This window comes from Phocoena sinus, chromosome 7 (assembly GCF_008692025.1).
Source record: "Phocoena sinus isolate mPhoSin1 chromosome 7, mPhoSin1.pri, whole genome shotgun sequence".
NCBI classification, from domain to species: Eukaryota; Metazoa; Chordata; class Mammalia; order Artiodactyla; family Phocoenidae; genus Phocoena; species Phocoena sinus.
The window spans coordinates 71,745,778-71,755,174 of record NC_045769.1 but is presented as its reverse complement, the minus strand read 5'-3'; the positions used below and the strand labels follow the sequence as shown (position 1 = coordinate 71,755,174).

Here is a 9,397-nt window from a genome sequence, read left to right as displayed (position 1 = left end):
GCAAGTAACATAAGAGGAAATGTTACCACATGTGGGCCCAAATGGACAAGAAGTGTGAGTCACTGTAGGATAGGAATTGGGAAAAAAGAAAGTCCTAGGGGTTACAGAAGGCGGTCTGCAGGCAACATAGCAGAGGAAGCCCAGGAAATAAATACCTCTGTCATGCCTCTTCTTTCCTCTAAGGTTTCCAAGGTCCATTGGCCAGAGCCAACCAGAACGCAGAGAAGGAGAGATCCTGGTTGATGTGGTCCATCTAGGTCCACGTACGGGGTCAGTGAATCCAGTGGAGAAGGTACCTGTCCCAGCATCAGTGGTTATCTATCAGTTAACTTCAGTAGTGAACATGAGAGTCACCCGTGGAGCTTGTTAGACATGAAAGTCCTACACGCCCAGCAATGTGGCATTTCACTGAGTATCCCACAGATTCTAATACACATGGTCAATGGACCACATTTTGAGAACCCTGAAGTAGACAGGTTAATTTCTATATAGGTTGATAAGTTATTTCAAAGAACTTAACAACGTTCTCCTTTGTGATGGGGGGATCTTAGGACTAAGATCAAACTAACCCACTAGGAAAGAAAGCATTTGATCCTCTTCCCAAGCGACCCGTATACCTTGAAGACTGATGTATGAGCCTTGGGAGTTGCATTTTTTCTAAGACTCATGCCTTGGCACAGTTCAAAGGGGCCCTAAGACCATACTTTGCTTCTGGTGGGACCTGAATCAGCTAAGAAAAGAGACTTTGGCCATAATGTGATGTTTCCTTGTGCATTTGTTTAAGGAAATGATGCAGAATGTTACTCCATAGGAAAGAGTTTTTCATTTTTTTACAGTATCCTGTTGCACTGGAAATCATTGCATTTTTTCCCTCTTTGTGTCTTAGCACATGGTAAGTGCTCAGTGAATACAGGCGCCATTTTATTACTGAACAGAAAGGGAAAATGAGTGCAGTTTAAATGTATGTTGTAAAGGCTAGCATGTTACTTTAAAAAAGTACAAAACTTTCTTTTAAAAAGCTATCTTTTAAACTTCCATTTAAAGCCAAACCCTACAAAAGTTCAAACCAGTTTTGAAGATTGCATGCAGTGGCAATGTTCTTCCAGCATACTGAGCGGGTCCCTGGGAGAGAAAACCCTGCAAATCTCTGCCTGTTACTCCTCTCAGGCTCCCACCTACTGTTTTGCACATCTGTGTAGTTGCTATTCAAAGTAACTGAATTTTTTTTAGGAAATGGTTAGCTTGTGAAGGTAATGCCATCATGGAAATGTAGGCTTCTCTTTTTAAGTCTTTCAGCATTTCAGTCCTATACCTGTTTTCCTACGTGTGTAACTCAAAAGCCAAACCTTAGCAACTAGATTACATAGCTTGAGCCCAAGAGTAAATTTATTTAGCTCTGGTGTACACTGCCCACGGCACACCTGTTCCCTGCGGAAGATATTAAGCATTTCATGCACATCTACGCATATTCTTGGGGCAGGAACCACAGCTGTTTGTAATTTAACTGTAGCTGTAATCCCAAGTGTGAAATAGAACTAAAACAGTCAGTTATGAGACATTAAAATAAGGACTGAGGCAGATGATCCTTTTGTGGAAGGGCCTCAAAAGTGTAAAATAAAGAATAAGGTAGTTATTCAATAATTTCCAAAACGAGTGAGCACTGTTGTACTATTTTCTGAAGATGAATAATGTTTTCAAGATTTCTTCCACAGAATGAAACAGCCTGTCCCCACAGGAGAAGATCTCTTCACTGCACCTCTGTTCCCACTTTTATATCACACCTATAGAGAGACGATTATTAGTGTCTGGAATCTTAAATGCACTCATTAATCTGACCTTCTAGCCAGTGAAAGTAAGTTCTTTGTTATCTGAAGGAAAATGACCCAAATACCAATATGTCATTATCTTAAACACTCTGGAGTTGACTTATTTTTATTATTTACTAATTGTCTTCTGATGGTTTCTGTATTAGTGTGTTGCTTCCAGCTTCAAGTAACAGACAACCCAACTCGAAATGGCTTAAAGAATAAAAGGATTTCTTTTCTCTCATCACAAGGAGTCCCAAATAAGGGGGGCTCTAGGACTGATTAACTCAGAAGTTAAATCACATTATAGAAGACCCAGGTTCTTTCCATGTTTTCACTCTTTCATCTGAATTTCCAGACTGAAAAAAAGTACAGTGTGTTAGCCAGGGTTCTCCAAGAAACAGAACCAAAAGGCTAGCTAGCTAGCTAGAGAGATTTCGAATAATTGTTTTACGTGACTGTGGTGGCTGGCAAGTCTGGAATTTGTAGGATAGTCTGGAAACTCTCAAACAGGAGCTGCTGCTGCAGGCTTAATGCAGAATGTCTTCTTCCTCCGGGAAACAGTTTTGCTCGTAAAATCTTTCAATTGATTGGAAGCCTACTCAGATTATCAAGCGTAACTTTCTTTACCTAAAATCAACTGGTTGTAGAGGGTAACCACATCTACAAAATACTTTCACAGCAATGCCTAGATGACTGTTTAACTGAATAACTGGGTACTATAGCCTAGCCAAGTGTACACATAAACTTATCACAGACAGTTTCTTTTTCTCATGCAACTCTTAAGCACAAAGAAACCTTTTTCAGAAGCTCCCCCCACCCCAAACAGACTTCCTCTCAATTTCTGTTGGCCAGTGCTGAGATTAGTACCCTTTATGAAAACAACCTTTTGCAAGGGAAATGAAATCAAAATTGCTTTAAACCAATTGGGTTTCAGCTGAGCCATGTAGGGCAAGAGTAGATATTAGGACTAAATATGGGAGGAGGGAGGGGAACATTGCTGTTGGGTAGGCAAAAAGAGTATCTGGATCATAGCAGGAGCTCAATAAATATTTGAATGAATCAATAAATGAATGATGGGGACTTCCCTGGTGGTGCGATGGTTAAGAATCTGCCTGCCAATGCAGGGGACATGGGTTTGATCCCTGGTCCGGGAAGATCCCACATGCCATGGAGCAACTAAGCCCGTGCACCACAACTACTGAGCCTGTGCTCTAGAACCTGCATGCCACAACTACTTAAGCCGGCGCGCCTAGAGCCTGTGCTCCTCAACAAGAGAAGCCACCGCAGTGAGAAGACCGAGCACTGTAACAAAGAGTAGCCCCCACTCACTGCAACTAGAGAAAGCCTGCGCACAGCAAAGAAGACACAATGCCGCCGATAAATAAATAAATAGGAAGAGAAAAGAATGGTAATGCCAGCTGAGGATAATGAGTTCTAGTGCCTTTTCTCCAAATATATATACCCTATTCAAGAAACTACCTTAGCAGGTAAATAGTATACCTGCTGTGTGCATGATGTATGACTCTTCTCTGTGTGAAATCACATTCAAATCTTTGCCACACACTGCTAGGGATTATCACTCATAAATACTAAGTGAATACTAACTATGCTCAGGGATGAACTGAAAAAGAAAGGCAGAGAAATACTATTCTAAGTTTATAATCTATTTAATTTAGGATATTAAATGCAAAAGCTTTCATGCTGATGTACTTGAACTCCTAATTCTAGAACACACACTAAAATATTGCGTTTTTTGTTTTGTTTTTATTTATTTTTGGCTGCGTTGGGTCTTCATTGCTGCATGCGGGCTTTTCCTAGTTGCGGCGAGTGGGGGCTACTCTTCATTGTGGTGCACAGACTTACTGCGGTGGCTTCTCTTGTTGCAGAGCACGGGCTCTAGGCACACAGGCTTCAGTAGTTGTGGCGCGTGGGCTTCAGTAGTTGTGGCATGCGGGCTCAGTAGTTGTGGCTCGCAGGCTCAGTAGTTGTGGCACATGGGCTTAGTTGCTCCACGTCATGTGGGATCTTCCCGGACCAGGGGTTGAACCCATGTCCCCTGCATTAGCAGGTGGATTCTTAACCACTGCGCCACCAGGAAAGTTCCTAAGATATTGTTTTTTTGATAAATCAGACTGCAATTTAGAGAAATCTCCTAGGAAAGCAGAGAACCTCACCTGGGGACTACGCATTTCTCCAGGGAGTATCGAGGTATACTCAGGGGAAGAAAAATGTTACAACATAGTAACAAATGCAACGTGTAACATGTTACAACATAGTTTTTTATGTTTATCTAGTCAGGGCTTCTTTTGATCAAGAATCTGGGTTCATATAACTTGATATAGGAACAAAATGGAGATATGTTCAGAATAAATGGGATACTGATTTATTATACACACATAAGCATGCACACACACATACACATATGCACAACCACCACTACACCCAGTCTTTACTATTTTCTTACCACTTTAATAATTAGAGATTGTGTTATGTTCTTTTCGTACTAAATTTTCATGGAAAATACTCAGCTGGTCCACAAGAAATTATTATTTTCCAGCTGTCTGGCTAAAATGCAACTTTATGTATTAAGAATATTATCTGAAAAAAAAAAAAAAAAAAAAAAAAGAATATTATCTGAAACTTGTGAGGAGCTCCCGTGGATAAGAGGAAGTCTGTGACTAATTTCTCCTTTTAAGCACTTTGAAAACCACTTCCCTTTCATCTTCCTGCTTTCCGTGTGGATTCTGGCCAATGTGTTCCTATGTATTAGTCTTGTAATCCGCAGAGTCCTTAAGATTTAGCTGGTTTCTTTCCATGCAAAATAGGAAGAACAATAGTTTTCTGAAATGCCTTAGAAGGTTCTAGATTTCTCTTTCCAATGTCAGTCTTTTCCACTAAAATGTGATATCCTTGGGGACAGGAATTATGTCATTTTCACCTTTATCCCTAGGTCCTCAATAAATGTTGGCCGGTTCAGGTAATGAAATATCCGTGCCACATTAATTAAGGTTCTCCCTCAAGTATTTTAAAAGCATCTCCTTCTACCATCCTATTTTCTGATTGTTCAATTGAGCTCTCGCTCTAGAACTACTTTTGTATTGTCCTTCATGCTTCTTCTTCCCAGTGGAGCTGTGTTGCATCAGAAACTCTTGACAAGAGTTTTGGACCTTGCTTTTGGTCACCATGTCTTACTTTTAGCTAAGATTGGTTCAGGTATGGACAAGATGCTAGATGAGGCTTGTACAGGATAAGAGGTTGCTAACAAGTATATACTGATAATTACATTTGATAAACACTGATAATAAATGACTGTGTATTGCCTGTCATAATATGGTGGTTATCTGGAGGTGTGAATAAGAATTTGAATATTTAACCAAGAAGACTGAGATACTCTTGGGAAAACAAAAAGATGTTTACTTCATGTAGACCCACTGAGGGTGGGAAAAGCAATGGTAATTGAATCAGTTTTATTAATGAAAAAGATAAAAATTAGGCCCATGTACACTATTTCCATTACACCGAAACAAAGCAGGCAGGAACAGCGACAGGTGTGTATTTTAAAAATTGTGTGGTTTGAACAAAATACCCTCTCCCTTTTGATTAGTTGAAAGGCTTTCTGGAAGCGGTGGAAATACGACATGGCATTTTAGTAAGATTTGAGAGAGTGTCTGATGATCTGGAAGTAAAATCAGGGCTGAGAAAGACAATCCAGGACCAGAGCAGATATGTGAGAAGGGTAAGACATGGCAGTGAGATCACAGATAAGAAAGGAGTGAGAAAAACTCAAGGAGCAAATATTTAAAGTAAGACTATAGGTAGCCCAGGTTCAACATCTGGGTACCTAAGGGAAGAAAACAGACTCATTAATGCTGCCATCTTGAATTTACTTCTCAAAATTTTGAGTACATAGAGGGGATTTAACATTTTTATTGAAGTATAGTTGACTTACAATCTTATATTACCTTCAGGTGTACAACATGGTTATCTGATGTTTCTATAGATTACACACCAAAGTTCTTATAATATTATTGACTATATTCCCTGTGTTGTACATGACATCCTCGTGACTTATCTATCTTATAACTGGTAGTTTTTACCTGTTAATCCCCTCTACCTATTTTCTCCATTCCCCAACCCCCCTCCCCCATGGCAAACACTAGTTTGTTCTCTATATTGATGAGCCTGTTTCTGTTTTGTTATGTTCATTCATTTTACTTTTTAGAGTCCACACATAAGTGATAACATACAGTATTTGTCTTTCTCTGTCTGACTTATTTCACTAAGCATAGTGCCCTCCAAGGTCCATTCATGTTGCAAATGGTAAAATTTCATTCTTTTTTTTTTCCTTTGGCTGAGTAGTATTCCATCACACACACACACACACACACACACACACACACATGCGTATGTGTGTGTGTATGTATATATGTGAAATCTTCTTTATCTATTTATCATGGAGGTTCCTCAAAAGACTAAAAATAGAACTACTATGTGATCCAGAAATTCCACTCCTGGGTGTATATCTGAGGAAAAATGAAAACACTGATTCAAAATGATGCATGCACCCCAATGTTCACAGCAGCATTATTTACAATAGCCAAGATATAGAAGCAACCCAAGTGCCCATCAACAGATGAATGGACAAAGAAGATGTAATATATAAGCGGTGTTGGGAAAATAGGACAGCTACATGTAAAAGAATGAAACTAGACCATTTTCTCACACCATATACAAAAATAAACTCAAAATGGATTAAAGACTTAAAAATAACACCTGAACCCATAAAACTCCTTGAAGAAAAAAACGGGGATTTAATATTCTTAATTTAACTTCCTATTAGAGACCAAAAGGAATAGAGTGTTAAAATGGACTTGTTATGTCCTTTTTGTGGGTGCACCTCTAAAGGTGCAGAAGGCAAGATGGAGGCTCTTAGAAGGTACTGTCGCTACAAGAACTTATGTCTGAGACTTTTAAAAACTATTGAGATCTCCTTGTCGCTTTCCAAATCTGAAGTGAGAAACTTTCCAAAAATGCAAGGCTAAAGGGACAGGGAGTATCTTTTAATCTACTAGACACCAAGGAAACAGTAGACACTTTTCTAGTAGTGTATTGTCTTTGCAGAGAAGTTTAAACTATTTGGTTTCCCTAAAAATTGAGAGTAGCGGTTTGCAATTGGGTGATGCTAAGTGGGCCCTGATGTGGGGAGGAGAGAACACACAGCCTGGCATATCATTGTGTCACCCACCCAGGAGATGAGTGGGGAAAGTAGAAACTCACCTGTCTTCTTGCTTTGAGTTTTGACTTCTAGATTACAATCACAGAATTCAGACAGCCCTTGGCAAATTGTTATTTGAGCTTGCTGAAATTAGATATGTACATACAGACCTAGTACCAGAGTATACCCTGACGTTTGTATAGTTAGTCTGGCTTTTTCTAGATTCCACAGGATTTGGGGTTCTTGTCTCTACCGTCAGACTTCCATCTGCAGTGTGGAATTATCAGTCCCCAAAGATATGGCTAAGATAATTTCGCCCCTTACAATAAAGGCCAAATGTGTCCCTCTAGCCATTATGTAATATTCTTCTATTGGGGGTACTTGAGATAATATGTGTGAGAAGCTTTATAAACTGTAGAGTGCTATCTAAATAAAAGTTTTGTGGCTATTGCATGGTTAAACTAAGCTTTGCAATGAAAGAATTGGAATTGAACTGCAATTCTCAGTCTGGAGCCCACTGTCAATTAGGTTTATAGTTTCATCAATTTGCTATTTAATTGTTTTAAGTTATCCAAGTGCCAGGCAACGTTCTTGTATTCTTTCTTCCGTAAAGCAGTAGAACAAATACTTAAGTTTAACGTAAAAGTTGACACAGACGGAGGCAATATTTTTGTTTTTAGGACATTAAAAGACAGATATTTGGAGAAATGCTTTTAAAACATTTTGGAATCTGGCTAAGTCTATCCATGGCTTTCACCAGCTGTCCCCCTAATTTGTCTCTCGCAGCTTCTTCCCATCTTCAAGAGCCTGTATTGACGCTCTCCTCATTGATGTCAGTTGGTGCAGCAGCTCCATGTGTGGTCAGGGTTGTTGGAAGTCCAGAGGGGCCCATGTCACTTTATTTTTAGATTCCTTGTGACTTAAAAACATAAGCAATACCATAATAAGGTTAACAAAATTATGGTATATTTTTAAAAATTATGTCTCTTTATTCATACTTAGATGTAGGTTATTTTTACAATCTTTATTTTTGTGTACAGATGTGCTTAACAATTACTGAATTTCTAGGCCAGGTTCAGGTATCTAAAGAGCCTTTATAAGTAATTTATATTGTCTAGACCCAAGGTATGCTGAAAGCCCAGTCTGGAGCAAAATTAGAAATAACATCTTTCTAAAGACAGGTTTAGTCATCCTAATCCAGTAATTTGTTTCCTTTCTCAGGTAGCAGGGCTGAGTTATACCTGGTTAGGCCACCATTCACAAGGGATAGCCAAGAAAACAGGGTACAGGTCACCAAAAACAAGACCAACCAATCCACCATGTGTTATGGTACAGGTTTCACTATGCAAATCACAAAACCTTTGTAAGATACGTGTGCCATCAAAAATGGGATCACTGCCATTGGTAAACCAGCAGCTATATGAGACTGTGTCACAGGTAAGATGCATCAAAAAAGACCATTTGCTATTAGGCCACAGAGAGCAGCATTAAGTCCAATATAAGTTGATCCATTTTCAAGCAGATTCCTTTCTGCTTCCGGAAGTTGGTTAATTTTCCTGGTTATGATATCAAGTTCTCCTTGACAGTATCGTCTGGTTCATGATTTTCCATCTTGAGCCTTACTCTTTCCACCCAGCACTCGCTGCTTCCTCTAGTCTTCTTCAGCCATGCGAGGGCTCACTCCAACCTTTGCTCAACTCATCCAGGTGCAGCCCTCCTTCAGCATAGTTTTAGGGTTCAGACTTAACAAATGAATGCCCTTAACACAAACAAATAGATATTTTAAAAACTTAATTTGATGCACAAGTTTGATACACTGCACTGGGCATAAAGGTGATTAAGACATAATACTCTCCCTCAAGGAATTCTCAGTCCAGCAAACTGTGCAATAGTATATAATAAATAATTGCACATAATCGTCGATAAGGTCATACAACCAGAAAGTACTTGACACGTAGTCTTTTTTCATAGAGAATGTCAAAACTTCAAACAGAAGTTCTTTCCTGTGTGGAAGCCTAGAGCAAGCAACTCTCCCGACTACTTCATGGGCCCTGAGCACACTGGGCTGGTTGTTCACCTCCCCAGAGACCCATTCTCTGGTTCTTTGAGGTTGCTGGCATATATGCAGCCACACCCTTGTTCACTGTGATTTTCAAGGTGACAGTGTGAGTTGCCATTTCACAACTGGGAAAGCCCCATTGTCTCCTGGCCCAACAGTGGTGCTGAAGCTTTTTTCAAATCGGTTCTCTCACTTTGAAAGCTCTTTTCATGTTTCAAAACACCAGAGAGAGCAAACTGATGCTAAATTACGTAATCTGTAGAGCAATCAATTGGACTAGGGGAAAAAAAAAAAGTTGGTCTGGTTATTTTGTTC

General features: G+C 39.5%; 1 pseudogene; it reads right to left on the bottom strand.

Moving 5' to 3' along the window:
- Window positions 1-8,076: 8,076 nt before the first annotated feature.
- Window positions 8,077-8,634, bottom strand: LOC116756322 (annotated as a pseudogene).
- Window positions 8,635-9,397: the final 763 nt, after the last annotated feature.